The sequence below is a fragment of the Sebastes fasciatus genome, chromosome 12 (assembly GCF_043250625.1).
Source record: "Sebastes fasciatus isolate fSebFas1 chromosome 12, fSebFas1.pri, whole genome shotgun sequence".
Classification (NCBI taxonomy): Eukaryota; Metazoa; Chordata; class Actinopteri; order Perciformes; family Sebastidae; genus Sebastes; species Sebastes fasciatus.
This window is the reverse complement of record NC_133806.1, coordinates 1,400,043-1,413,000: the sequence shown is the minus strand read 5'-3', so window position 1 is coordinate 1,413,000 and position 12,958 is coordinate 1,400,043. Positions and strand designations below refer to the sequence as shown.

Below are 12,958 nucleotides of genomic sequence, written 5' to 3'. Positions count from 1 at the left end.
CCACCACAGAAACCACCGCTACGCCAGATCTGGTTACACACGCACAGCAGCAGTGTGTGTGTGTGTGTGTGGGGGTGTGGGGGTGTGGGGGTGTTTGCATCTGCCTCTGTACATGTGTGCAGGCATGTGTGTGAGCACCAATGTGTCCATGCATGTTATTCTGTGTTAGTGCTGCTAGTATGATCGTTCACACAACTTATATGTGTGCAAATTGTATGCGTGTGTGTGTGTGTGTGTGTGTGTGCGTGTGCGTGTATGTGTGTGTATGCGTGTGTGTGTGCGTGCGTGCGTGTGTATGTGTGTGTGTGCTCACCATAACATAACAGCAGGTTATGAGGTAGGTTAGGGTGTCTGTGTTTATTTGTTTGCCGAGCAGACAGCGTGATGCAGGGCACTCAGCTTGTGGTTCATTTAACACATCCACATGTTTACACAGCTGGATATGAGCTGATGAGCTGATAGAGACGCTCGTGGTTCATCAGTTTAATGTTCATGTTAAAACGGAAGACAGAGAAGGTTCGACACATTTGATTTTCTTTCTTTTGACTTCTTGACGTTCTGACAGGAGAACTTCAGTTCCACACGGACTCCACCATCTCTCCCGTCATCTCTCCCTCTTTTCCCTTCTCCGTTATCAATCCATCCCAGATCCTTTACTCCACCGTCTCTACGCCCAGATGCTCCACATTTCCTCCCCATCATCCCCATCTCTCTTTCTTCCTCTCCTGCACTTCATTTCCCACCTCTCTCTCTTCACGGTCTATCGCTCAATTCTTTCTCCTCCACTCTCCCATCTCCATGCCCACCACCACATCCACCTTACCCTCTCTCCTCTGTTCTACCTTTTCCACATTTCTCCACCTCCTATATCCCTCTCTCCTCCTCCTCCTCCTCCTCCATACATACAAAAGCCACATGGAGGGTCTGCTTCTAATCTCCACATGCTGGGGTCTCCATTTGTTTTGCTTGTCCCGGGACCCCACAATGCAGTTTCCAGTGCTCGGGACCCAGCGAGTGCACATTTAATTAGATAAAGCCAATGGTGGAAGGAGCTGGAGAATTGAAATTGGACATGGGGGGGGTTTACGAGGAGGGCTGGTTGGTCCTTGGCACTGCAGGAGCCCGGCGCTACAATGCGCTTCACACTGAGAGGGGCAATGAGAAAGTGGAAGAGAAGGGGGGGAACGAGAGAGAAGAATGGAGATGGCATACTTAACTCTACCCTGGTAGTCACTAAGGGTGTGTGTGGCTATTGTGCTCCCGGTCTATAGGCTGCTGGTGCCACACCTTCTCCTGCCGCTGGGCCTGTGAGCTTGAAGGGTCTCAACAACCAGTACATTCCTACACTACACCAGTAATATGTACAGTAGTGATGCACTGGTCAGGGGTTTCTTATTACCCGCACCCGACCCGCCATAATATGTGTTAGTCAACCACCTGAACCTGACTCGCAAACTCACAACTTCATGCATTATAGTGCTGAACTCCACACCAACCTTTTACATTGATTTTACACTGGTGCGCATCATTTTTTCATTATGAGTGAACCAGCACATAATTAATATTAGTGATGTTAATAATTAACCGTTTAACCGTTAACCGACATTAAGCATTTTAACCGATTAACGCTATCGGTTAAACGGTTAAAAGAAATATTAATATTAATTAAAAAGCTGAGCGGCTCAGAGGAGCAGCTCGTCTCTTTAAGGAGAAACTCTGGTCCACCTTAACAGCCCACCTTAAAGGGACTGTTTGTAACTTCTTCCACGTATAAATCATTGCTGGTCGGTGTCCCATGTGCGCTCGCGTGTGTCTACGCTGTTCAGACTCAGACTCCAACACAAACTACAGTGAAGCACCAAAACCTCTTGGTTGTATCTAGTGAAGCTGTTAAACAGTGTTGGCCGCGGTCGGAGGATGCGGGGGAGACCGTAGCTTTGGTCTCCAGGACCGGAGTCTCTGCTGTACTCTGCTCCTCTGCCTGCCTTCACTCACAGCTCGCTCCACCTCTCACGTGCATGCTGCTCACTCCACACTGCAGAAGAGTTAGTGTAGCTCTGAGAATATCTAGTGAATGTTCAGTGGACGTTTGTGCAGAAATAACTGCTGCAGCTCCTCCAGACCAACAGAGGTTTCCCGTGTCTTGTGAAGTGACGGGGCTCCGCAGAGAGAAACGTTATCGTCTCCGACCAAAACTCTTGTGTCTCCCCTGTTCCCCAGAGTAGCATTATGTAATGTGTGCGTTGAGAGTATGTGGTGGAGTGACGGTGAGAGAGATGATCTCACATCTCAGGATCAGTTCTAACGTCCACTGAAAGCATTGGATGTGTTCAAGCAGTGTTTTATTTTGCAGATACATTTCTAACAATTGTTTTAAGGTTCTTTTTTTACCCTGATTGTGTTGTGTTTACCTTCTTATCATTTTACTGTATTTCTCTCACTGTTCTGTCCATGATTCACTTGTTTACAGTTTAAGTTGAACCTTTTTTGTGTTCTAACTCTCACGCTGTAACGCTGCTGTGAGTCCAACACGGATCAGGGTCACTGTGCTGCTCACAGGTTACCAACTCATGCTATCTGCTTTGCGTGATGGAAACATATTAAAACAATATTTTGCTTTCCATTCGTCTTCCATGTAGCTTTTTCTTCCAGGTTGGCACTAAAGCAAATACTAGCATGTATGATGACATCATTCTTACGCTGACAACCGAAGGGTTCTCATTATCCCGCCTGTCAGCACAGAACCACATTAATGTCTAGGAGACAACATAACAAATAGACGTACTGGATGGGAAGCAGAGCTCCATGGACAGAGGGAGTGGAGAGTGAAGAAGAGAGACGGGCTTATGATGAAGAGGAAGACGTTGAGCGGACACGTTAAAATATTGGATGGAGAAGAGAGAGTTTCCCTTTGATGGGGAACGAGTGTGTGCACGAGAATGAGCATAACAAGAGTTTAGTAGTTGTTGTGACTCTGGGCAGAGACCTCTGCCATCATGTAACTCCAGCTGCTGTGTTTCTATTAGCAGCACCATTCAGCTGGGTTGGATTACAGAGCACAGGCTGTACCAGATAGCCACTTCAGATTACTGGTTCCCAATTGGCAGGTGGAGGATGTTCTGATATCGTCGCTGTTGATTCTTGATGAACATGATCGGTTTTCCTGTTGTAATCGTGAGGGTTGATTATCAGTCTGCTACACACACTGCCTCACGTGACGCGTTTAATATCCTTCGTGGTTCCAATTAATTCAGGGTCTTCCTTTAAAGTATTATTGGCAGCACATGTGTAGTTTCAGGCGTCACTGAACCAACACACTGAACTCTCTGTATCACTGGAGCTGTTGTGAGGCGCCGCTCCTCGTTGATCATCCTCTGGGAGGCTTAACGAGGAGTTACGGCGGTTTTGACTAAACGAGAGACAATCGTACAACAAGGGCTGCACTCGTCTTTCCTCCGCTGTCCTACAGTCAGCATGTCCACAATGTGTTTCATCTTCTGTTCACCAACTCTCCTCTGTTGGTTCCTCTCCTCCGTTTTCTCCCTCCTCCTCCAGAGATGCGTTCATGTTAATCCATCCATCAGCCAGACTCTAAGGGGCCACCATCACTTTTGAGCTTCCTATCACAACTTTCCCAACCTTACACACACACTGACTTACACTTAAAAGATGACGGTCAACATGTGTAGCGCGCATAAAGCCGGGATGACATCCCTTTGCTGAGTATTAGTTAATACTAAATAACCATCCTAGTATCACATGTTCCTGGAGGAGAACAGGAAGTGTCTCACACTTTGAAAGCACAACACACGAGTATCACTTTCCCGCCGTCAGACATCACAGACTTGTCGTTCTGTGTGAACTGTTCTCTCTGTTTATCTTTACAGATTCCAGACCAGCTCTCGCTGAAAGGACAGTGGCCAAACATCTGTGTGCTGGCACTGAGCAGCGACAGGTCTGCTGCAGATTGGTAACGTGCACGGAAAAAACACGCGGAAACACACATATGTATTCAGACAAATGCTTGACGCACACACACATTAACGTACGAGGTCACATACCCAGAATAAACATTCATAATCACACCCAGAAACACTCACTGATGTGTGTTTAGCAGGTGCTCAATAATTCAACTTTCAACAGAGACATAGAGAGATGTAACCGCCGGAGAGACACGCACACCTTCCATCAACTCACGGCTCACCTTGAGGCAACCGACGAGAAAGAAAACAATTAAGCCGAGCACGACAAATCCTGTTCCAGAGCTACTATGTCCTTGAAACTACAGAACCTCAAGATGTGAAGACACGATTAGGTTAGAAAGACCACAAAGCAGGCAAAAGGTTATCATTTAATATCCGGGACACAGATGTGACTGTTTTAGCTGTGATAGTGTTCCAGTTAGCGGCTGTTCTCAGGACTAAAGATGCCATTAAGCCTCTCCCCCTCATGTTTTCCTTTTCAAACCATGCTTTCCTTTTGTGAAGGTTGTATATTTACGACTGAAAGCGTTTTCCACTGTTTGAGATGACATGGAACACCTGCTGTTCAACTCCGTTCCAACATAAAAAAATGTTTCTTGTTCTCGCTGCTACGAAGTCAAGGACGCTGAAAGACAGACCGTGATAGTGATGATGTTTAACAAACTCGGAGCCATCTCTGTTCATACTTCTGTGTCTTTTGTTTGGCCACTAAACTCTCTTTCTTTGGCTGCGATAAAACAAATCATGTCAAGAAACCAGACGTGATGACTATTCAGCGCAGAGGTAATAACACTGAGGACAAGCCGTGGTAGTTGATATTCACAGACCGCCGCGTAATCATATTCTTAAAGAGTCCAACTAACGTTGATCTGACAGCATTGTTTTGATGTTCTCTTTTTTCCCCCGTGAAAAACAGCAGGTTTGTGTTTGGGCAGATGGACGGGAGTTGGCTGATGCTCCCCGGGGATGAAATCAACTCTGCCGTAGACCGAGGTCCGTGTTTATCTTTGGGCTTTATTAGATGTTGATGTTGGCTGTGTGAGAGGACCACTTGTATAAAAAACTATTTTTAAGGGAAAAGGGAGAGAGAGAGAGAGAGAGAGAGAGAGAGAGAGAGAGAGAGAGAGAGAGAGAGAGAGACAGAGAGAGAGAGAGAGAGAGGGCTGAGGAGGGGGAGAGAGACAGCTAGAGTACGTTTTTGGATTTCATCAACTGTACATCTAGATAAAAAGATACACATGAACACATTATAGTACATGTTGTTCCAGAACTAAAGGAATGTAGTTGAGGAGTAGGGTTTTTATGTTTGAAGAAAGACTATGTCTGTAAAGCCCTGCTTCCACCGCAGGAACTTTCCCACGGAACTATAGGAACCTTTTGAGGAACTCGTTGAGGTTTGAACCCAGGGACCAGAGTCTAAATTAAGTTCTGGTTAGGGGGGTAATACTTTTTGAAAGGACCAGAACCTTTGGGGTGGAGTTTGCAGGGATGACTGTCGCTGATTGGCCGAACACACACACAGCGACACTGCTTTACCTGGTGGACCGCTTCATTCATAACACAAGGAAATACTTTAGTATCGATATCAGACCATTTTAGGATATGAGGAGAACATGTTTCTTTGCTTGATAACTTTGAAAGTAAAGTTCGGCTCTGAGAGAAAAAGGGTGAGCGGTAACGTTAGAAGAGGGAGACAGCCGGGGTTGGAGATTAGCACCAGCCACATGCTGGTAAAATATGCAAGTGGCTGCTAGATTTGCTTCACTCACCAGGCAAAAGAAAACCCAATGGTAATCTATTGAGTGGCTGGTAGATTTTGGAATCCATCAGCCACAGTGGCAGGTGGACAAAACAGTTCATTTCCAACCCTGGAGACATCGCGATGGTGCTGTGAACGAGAGGAAGAAAAGTGATTTTCTGATTGTTTCATAGCGGCTACGTTCTAAAGCAGAAATAAATAACCATGAAACACTCAACATATGATTTAATGTGGAGACAGAAACTCTCTCTGCATTTCATTCATTACATCCAACGTGCATCAGTAAATAATATGCTGCAGGTTTAAGGTTTTTTCTTTTTCAACATGTTTTTTAGATGAAACGTTCGGACACACTGAACTGTGTGTTTACCGATGTGAGCACCAGCAGCCTTCGTCTCTTGTAATATGCCTAATCTTAACGGGTCTTTAGACTGCTATAAAAATGCAGACAACAGTGGGCTGAAGGATAAGTTCCAAGAAAAGTAGTTCCTGGGACTAAAAGGACTTTTGGTGGAAACATGGCTTATGTAACCACTGGCCCACTGGACAGATGTCTGGTCTTAAGCAATAAGTAAAGTTGATGAAGTCAGTGATCTTGTCATCTCTGGTAGAAGTGCTATCCTTTGGAAGGCTCCGCCAGCGGTGCAGCTGTCCGTCACACCGCTGCAGAAACGACTTGTGGTTTTGGGCCTTTAACACTCGGTGCGACGCTTGATTTGACCCAGCGTTGGCCCCGTGTGTGTGTCAGTGTATCATGTGTGCTTTGTCAGCACTTGGAAAACACACTGTTTTGAACTACACCTACAGCGGGACCGAGAGAGATGTTTTTGGTTGCCTTCCATTTAAACAAGCATTAGTCATGTTGGTTTTAAACCACGTGTATAAAGCTGCCTTCACGCAGCACGCCAGGGTGTTTTTTGACCTTGTGATATCAACAGTAAAACGTAAGGACTTTCACATTTAAAACGCCGCGGGGTATTTTTGTATTTGTTAAACATAACATCTTTTGCTCGTAATGACAGTGTTTATCGTGCAGAACTTGTTTTTACCCAAACAAAAACCAATCAGTCGAAAAAGAGCTGCCTAAGGTTTTTCAGAGGTATCATTATCCAAATCACCTGCGTGACTTTCACACTGAGGTCTGGTTACACAACACCGCCACTATCCCGGATATCTGAGGTGAAAGCTCGGATTAAAGGAGAAGAACAGCAAAACATAAGTAGAAATGATCAAGTTGGACGGGAAGAGAAAGAGATGAGACAAGCAGAAAAGAAGAAAGAGAAAAGCTGGAGAGGGATGCGTTTTGTGATTGCCAGAGGTGCACCTGAGCGCTGTTTAATGATGACTCATGGGAAAACAAACTGTGGATCCAATGGGCTGAGTCCACAGCTGGCAGGCCGTTGGCTGCTGCTGCTGCCATGTTGTGTCAAACTGCAGTGATGTGAGGAGACACCAGAGGACGGAGCATCTCTACATCTTCTCCTAAATGCATTCTGATGTTGCAACCATTGCAAATTTCCCCACTGTGGGACTAATAAAGGAATATCTTATCTTATTACATTTTGATATAAACGCTGCAATCAGTGCACCAGAATGCTGCCTAGAGCTCTGACCTGTATTTATTTCTTTGGCCACTGCTGTCATGACAGACAGAGAAGCAGGAAGACGGGCAGACAGACAGACAGACAAGCTGATGGGAAGTCAGTCAGAAAGGCAAGTGCAAACACACAAAACCAAAAAAAAATAAAGTAAAGTGACAAATGGCTGGCGAATGGACGGACGCAGAGCTGAGTGAGGAATGTGTAAATGATGGATCCACGGATGGACGTGAGAGAAGACAGATTAACACACCAAATGAAAGACGGATGGAGTTTAATGGCAGGGTGCAGTGGCACACTGACAGACAGACAGGGGCCTCCTCCACACGCACAGGTGCACCAAAAATGTAATTATGCCATCGCTTTACATGCAATGATTGTTGGCCAAAAACACGCCGCTGATGATCTGTGACACTGTTTGACCTGATCAGAAAGACATTTTTGAAGATGCAACTCTCTTGAGAGAAAGCCCTTGTGCATTGTGGTTTGTCCACATGGTCAGCGGTGAAGATGTCACCTGCCCAGCAGCTGGTGTGTGCCGAATTAGGAGAGCGTGTGTGTGTTTGCACTTCCCCGTGCTCCCTCGCCTATATGCACGTGTATGTATGAACATATGTGCTTGTGTAAAATACGTCTATGTCATCGTGTGTACGAGCAGGTTTTCGTGCTTGTTCGGTCCAAGACGGAACATGTTTGGCCGGGACTAGAGGTCACGTCTGGTGCCAAACTAAACAAAGGGGTGTATCTGCTTTCCCTGCGAGAGAAAAGAGCTGGCAGCACTCTGGTGTCCACTGGATTCAGTTAAAACAGGCTCTGGTTTGTTTTTGTGCACAGTGCTAACCCTTGCACAGTGTTTGTTGTTAGCGCCTCGCAGACATTGGATCGATTAGCTCTCAGTTCTAATGATGGGATAGCCCAGTTTCAATGTAAATATTTGTCTTTCGTACAGTTTTACACTGTCAGCTAGCTGACTGGCATTCCCAGAACAAAGCAGAATATAAAATGTTTTAGGTTGCATCCATCATGTCTCACAGCTACATTCAAACAAATGAAGAGGCCTTGTCACCATGTTAGTAAAATATGCCTCTCATACGACAAGCTGAAAGCTCTGGAAGCTGATGGAAACGACAGAAGATGTTTCTGTGATATACTGTAAGTGGTAGTAAAAGGTGACCACAGTTTAAGAGGAAGGAACCAGAAGGGGTAGAAGAAGACGTATCGGTGATGAGGTCATTACTGACGGTTTGGTGAAAATGAACATCTCTGTTTTCCGTCTTGCCGTCTCCCCCGGTCCGTCTGTCCACCCCCCACCTCCCCTATCTGTCATCCTGCTGTTATTTATTGCCTCTGTCCTCAATCCCCGGGGTTTATTTACCTGCTTTGAAACCCCTCTACCAAATGTGTGTGTGTGTGTGTGTGTGTGTGTGTGTGTGTGTGTGTGTGTGTGTCTGTGTGTGTGTCTGTGTGTGTCTGTGTGCGTGTGTGTGTGTGTGTGTGTGTGTGTGAGGTGGTGTATTGATGGGGTGTCGAAGGCCGGGGGAGTCGGTGTACATGAGGCTGGAGAGTTAGTCCCCCAGTCGAGTCCCTGTATGTCTCTGTACTGTTTCCTAACATGTTCCTGGTGTCTGCCCTCACCACCTCACCACCTCACAGACGCACCATCGGATCCGGATCCTGGCATGAGGTACGATGAGTTAACTCCCATATTCAATAAGAGATCAGTTCTTGAAGAATTGATTGCTAACTTCTTGACGAATGAGCTACAAATGCAGAATGTTGAACCCTGTAAGGTTAAGTTATGGTTTAGGTTAGGTTAACCAAAACAATATATCACTTCCAGTCAGACTGTGACTGAGCATGGGCATATGAAGCATTTCACCACAGTGTTCGAGCACTTTCACAGACTAATAGAGAGCTGCAGGAAGGAGTCCTAAATACAGAAATGAGTTAGCATTTTAGAACACGTCCTGTTCCATCGTCTCAAAGTCAATGTTTTTTTTAATGGGTTTTGATGCCTGAAATAAGATCTGTGGTTAACACAAGCTGAAGAGATTTTATTACACGGCTTTGTTGAACACTCGATTCTGATTTGTCAATCATTGCGTTCTACGGTCTGTTATTTCTTTATAGCAGACCGTTGCTATGTATAACAGACCGTTGCTACGTCTAACAGACCGTTGCTATGTATAACAGACCGTTGCTATGTCTAACAGACCGTTGCTATGTATAACAGACCGTTATGTATAACAGACTGTTGTTATGTATAACAGACCGTTGCTATGTATAACAGACCGTTGTTATGTATAACAGACCGTTGCTATGTATAACAGACCGTTATGTATAACAGACTGTTGTTATGTATAACAGACTGTTGTTATGTATAACAGACTGTTGTTATGTATAACAGACCGTTGCTACGTCTAACAGACCGTTGCTATGTATAACAGACCGTTGCTATGTATAACAGACCGTTGTTATGTATAACAGACTGTTGTTATGTATGACAGACCTTTGCTACGTATAACAGACCGTTGCTATGTATAACAGACCGTTGCTACGTCTAACAGACCGTTGCTATGTATAACAGACCGTTGCTATGTCTAACAGACCGTTGCTATGTATAACAGACCGTTATGTATAACAGACTGTTGTTATGTATAACAGACCGTTGCTATATATAACAGACCGTTATGTATAACAGACTGTTGTTATGTATAACAGACCGTTGCTATGTATAACAGACCGTTGTTATGTATAACAGACCGTTGCTACGTCTAACAGACCGTTGCTATGTATAACAGACCGTTGCTATGTATAACAGACCGTTGCTATGTATAACAGACCGTTATGTATAACAGACTGTTGTTATGTATAACAGACCGTTGCTATATATAACAGACCGTTATGTATAACAGACTGTTGTTATGTATAACAGACCGTTGCTATGTATAACAGACCGTTGTTATGTATAACAGACCGTTGCTACGTCTAACAGACCGTTGCTATGTATAACAGACTGTTGCTATGTATAACAGACCGTTGTTATGTATAACAGACTGTTATGTATGACAGACCTTTGCTACGTATAACAGACCGTTGCTATGTATAACAGACCGTTGTTATGTATAACAGACCGTTGCTACATATAGCAGACCGTTGCTACGTATAGCAGACCGATGCTATGTATAGCAGACCGTTGCTACGTATAGCAGACCGATGCTATGTATAGCAGACCGTTGCTACGTATAACAGACCGTTGCTACGTATAGCAGACCGTTGCTATGTATAGCAGACTGTTGCTACGTATAACAGACCGTTGCTATGTATAGCAGACTGTTGCTATGTATAACAGACCGTTGTCGGACTCTGGAGGACCGTTTTTGTGTCAAAATATTGATTTCTTCAGTAAGTAGCCGTTGTATTAAGCGGGATAATGTACAGCTCGCGGGTCATTGTGGTGAAATTAACCCTTTCAGGGCGATGAGAGACCTGTCTGGGTTTATTTCACAACAATGCTGTTCATTATCCCTTAATTAACGCTTTCTTCTACAAAATAAAATACGTCAGTAAATATCCCACTCGAATTTTGAAGCTCCGTCTTAAAAAGGGTGGTTGCAAACAAGAGTGGCTAAATGAGACTAAACGTCATCACACCGACTCGTCCTCCTTCACTGCCTCATTGTGTATAATGCACTCATGCGACCGTGGTGTAGTTCGTTTATAGCCTAACGTTAACTTTTTACTTCTGGCGACTGCATTCACACTTCAAAAATCATGAACACGGTGTTCATTTGTGGAGATTATTTTGTTTAACAAAACGTGTAAGTATCTTGTATTTTCTGCAATAATCCAAAACCCAGTGGAACAATCCCATTGGCTTTTAGTGGAGAGAACCAGGGCGATTCTAACTACCTGGTTGGCCTACAGTTCTCATCTGAAGCCACAACGTGTGTCCAAGACTTCCGGTACATGTCATACAACTGGCAGAGAAGTGGCTGAGTTAAAGTCAGATAGATGTATCCCTACTTTCCTTAGTAACCAGTCCCACACACACTCATACAACACACACACACATACATGCCTAACCCCCCTCCCCTTCTCACCCCGTCTGTGGCCCATGAAATCAAGGTGCTGATGAGCAGCCCCTATCAGCAGATGCCATCTTGGCCTTGTCATCGGTGGCTTGCACGGTCACAGAGAAGGGCGCTGATGGCTTCGCCTTTCAAAGGCTCTTCACCGACCGCGGCCTCCCCTCAAATTCCTTCGCTCTCCATCTCTTTATGCTACATTTATTACCTGCACTTAGATAATATCCTGTCTGATCGTCCTTTTTTTCTCTTTTCAGGTCAAATTGCAGCGACTCTGAAACCACCAGCAGCCTCTGGAATAAGAAGAGGTGTTGAAAACCCGACATCACCATCATGACTGACATTTTCACTGATTCACATGAATTTTCTAAGAAGAAGAAGCAGCAGCTTTATTAGCTTGGCTCAGTGTGTTCTCAAAGTCATCCATATTACAGCTGATATGTTGATATCTTCTAGTGTACTTGTTGTGTTAGTATGGAAGTAAGAGTAAAGTCATTTCCTCCTCATGAGCACAAAAGCTGCATCATAAGGCTGCACGTCTTTCCATCTGGTTCTTGCACTTGTCTGTACAAGAATCTGCGTATATGTTTGTCCGCTCGGTCTACCCAGGCAAGGTGTTTGTGTCTGAGTCTGGCACACTCCGTTTCATCTGGTCTGAGTGAGGGTTTGTGGGCCGTCAGTGTTGTATGAGTCAAACTCAAAGTGTCAGTGTCAGCATCAGCAGGGAGACGGGTGTGTGAGCGCCGTGCCCGTCTGGTTCCTGGACTCCACAGGAAACAGACGTTTTCAGAAGACACCTGGTACCTGTTTCCTCTTCAAACATTTGAAGGAAAACAAACACCTGAGTGGGAAGGCGAGGGGTGGGGGGGGTTTCTCCCTGTTGGCCTCTCATGACGTCAAACAGGGCCTCTGGTCCTCATCGCCCTGCAGAACTGACAGAAAGAGGGAAAGAAACAGAAGCAAAAAGTGCTTCTCAAAGTTAAAGCTTTTGCACTCCGTATTTTTTCGTTCAAAATTGTCACACGTTCAAAAATAAATACAACCTCATGTGGTGTCACGTTTACACACGCAACGTGGAAAAGATCTCAGAAACCTAAAGAAACTATTCAAGTTTTCTGAACAGGTTCTATTTTCTGCATTTTTCTCATCAGTCAGAGTAGTTTGACCAATCAGAGCCACCGTAAATGCAAACGTCATCATCCAAAGTGGCGTCTGATAAGCTGATTCACTTCATTCAATTGTCTCCCAACACAAAACACTTTATGACAAACAAAGTAAAGAACACAGAGATGCAGAATTTAAAGAGCGATTGTGGCAGCTGATCGTAGAACAGCTTGTGATCGGGGATGGTTGCAAAACAAAGGATGTATGAAACATTAGATGGTAGTGATCGTGCTCTAGACAGCTAAACGATAGCTTCTTGCTTATGTCATTCACTCATTAGCCCCGTTTGGGACTAGCGCTATCCGTCGTACCCAGGCTAATAATTCAGTTTTGTCTTGTATGGCAAATTTTGCAATGAATAGAATA

At 44.8% G+C, this 12,958-nt stretch overlaps 1 long non-coding RNA gene across 1 annotated transcript in view; it reads right to left on the bottom strand.

The window, feature by feature from the left end:
* Positions 1-10,377: 10,377 nt before the first annotated feature.
* LOC141778384 (uncharacterized) overlaps positions 10,378-12,958 on the bottom strand; it is a 58,898-nt gene continuing 56,317 nt past the window's right edge. Inside the window, exon 3 of the long non-coding RNA XR_012596058.1 lies at positions 10,378-12,360. This is a non-coding gene — a long non-coding RNA (uncharacterized LOC141778384). The remainder of the gene's footprint in view (positions 12,361-12,958) is intronic.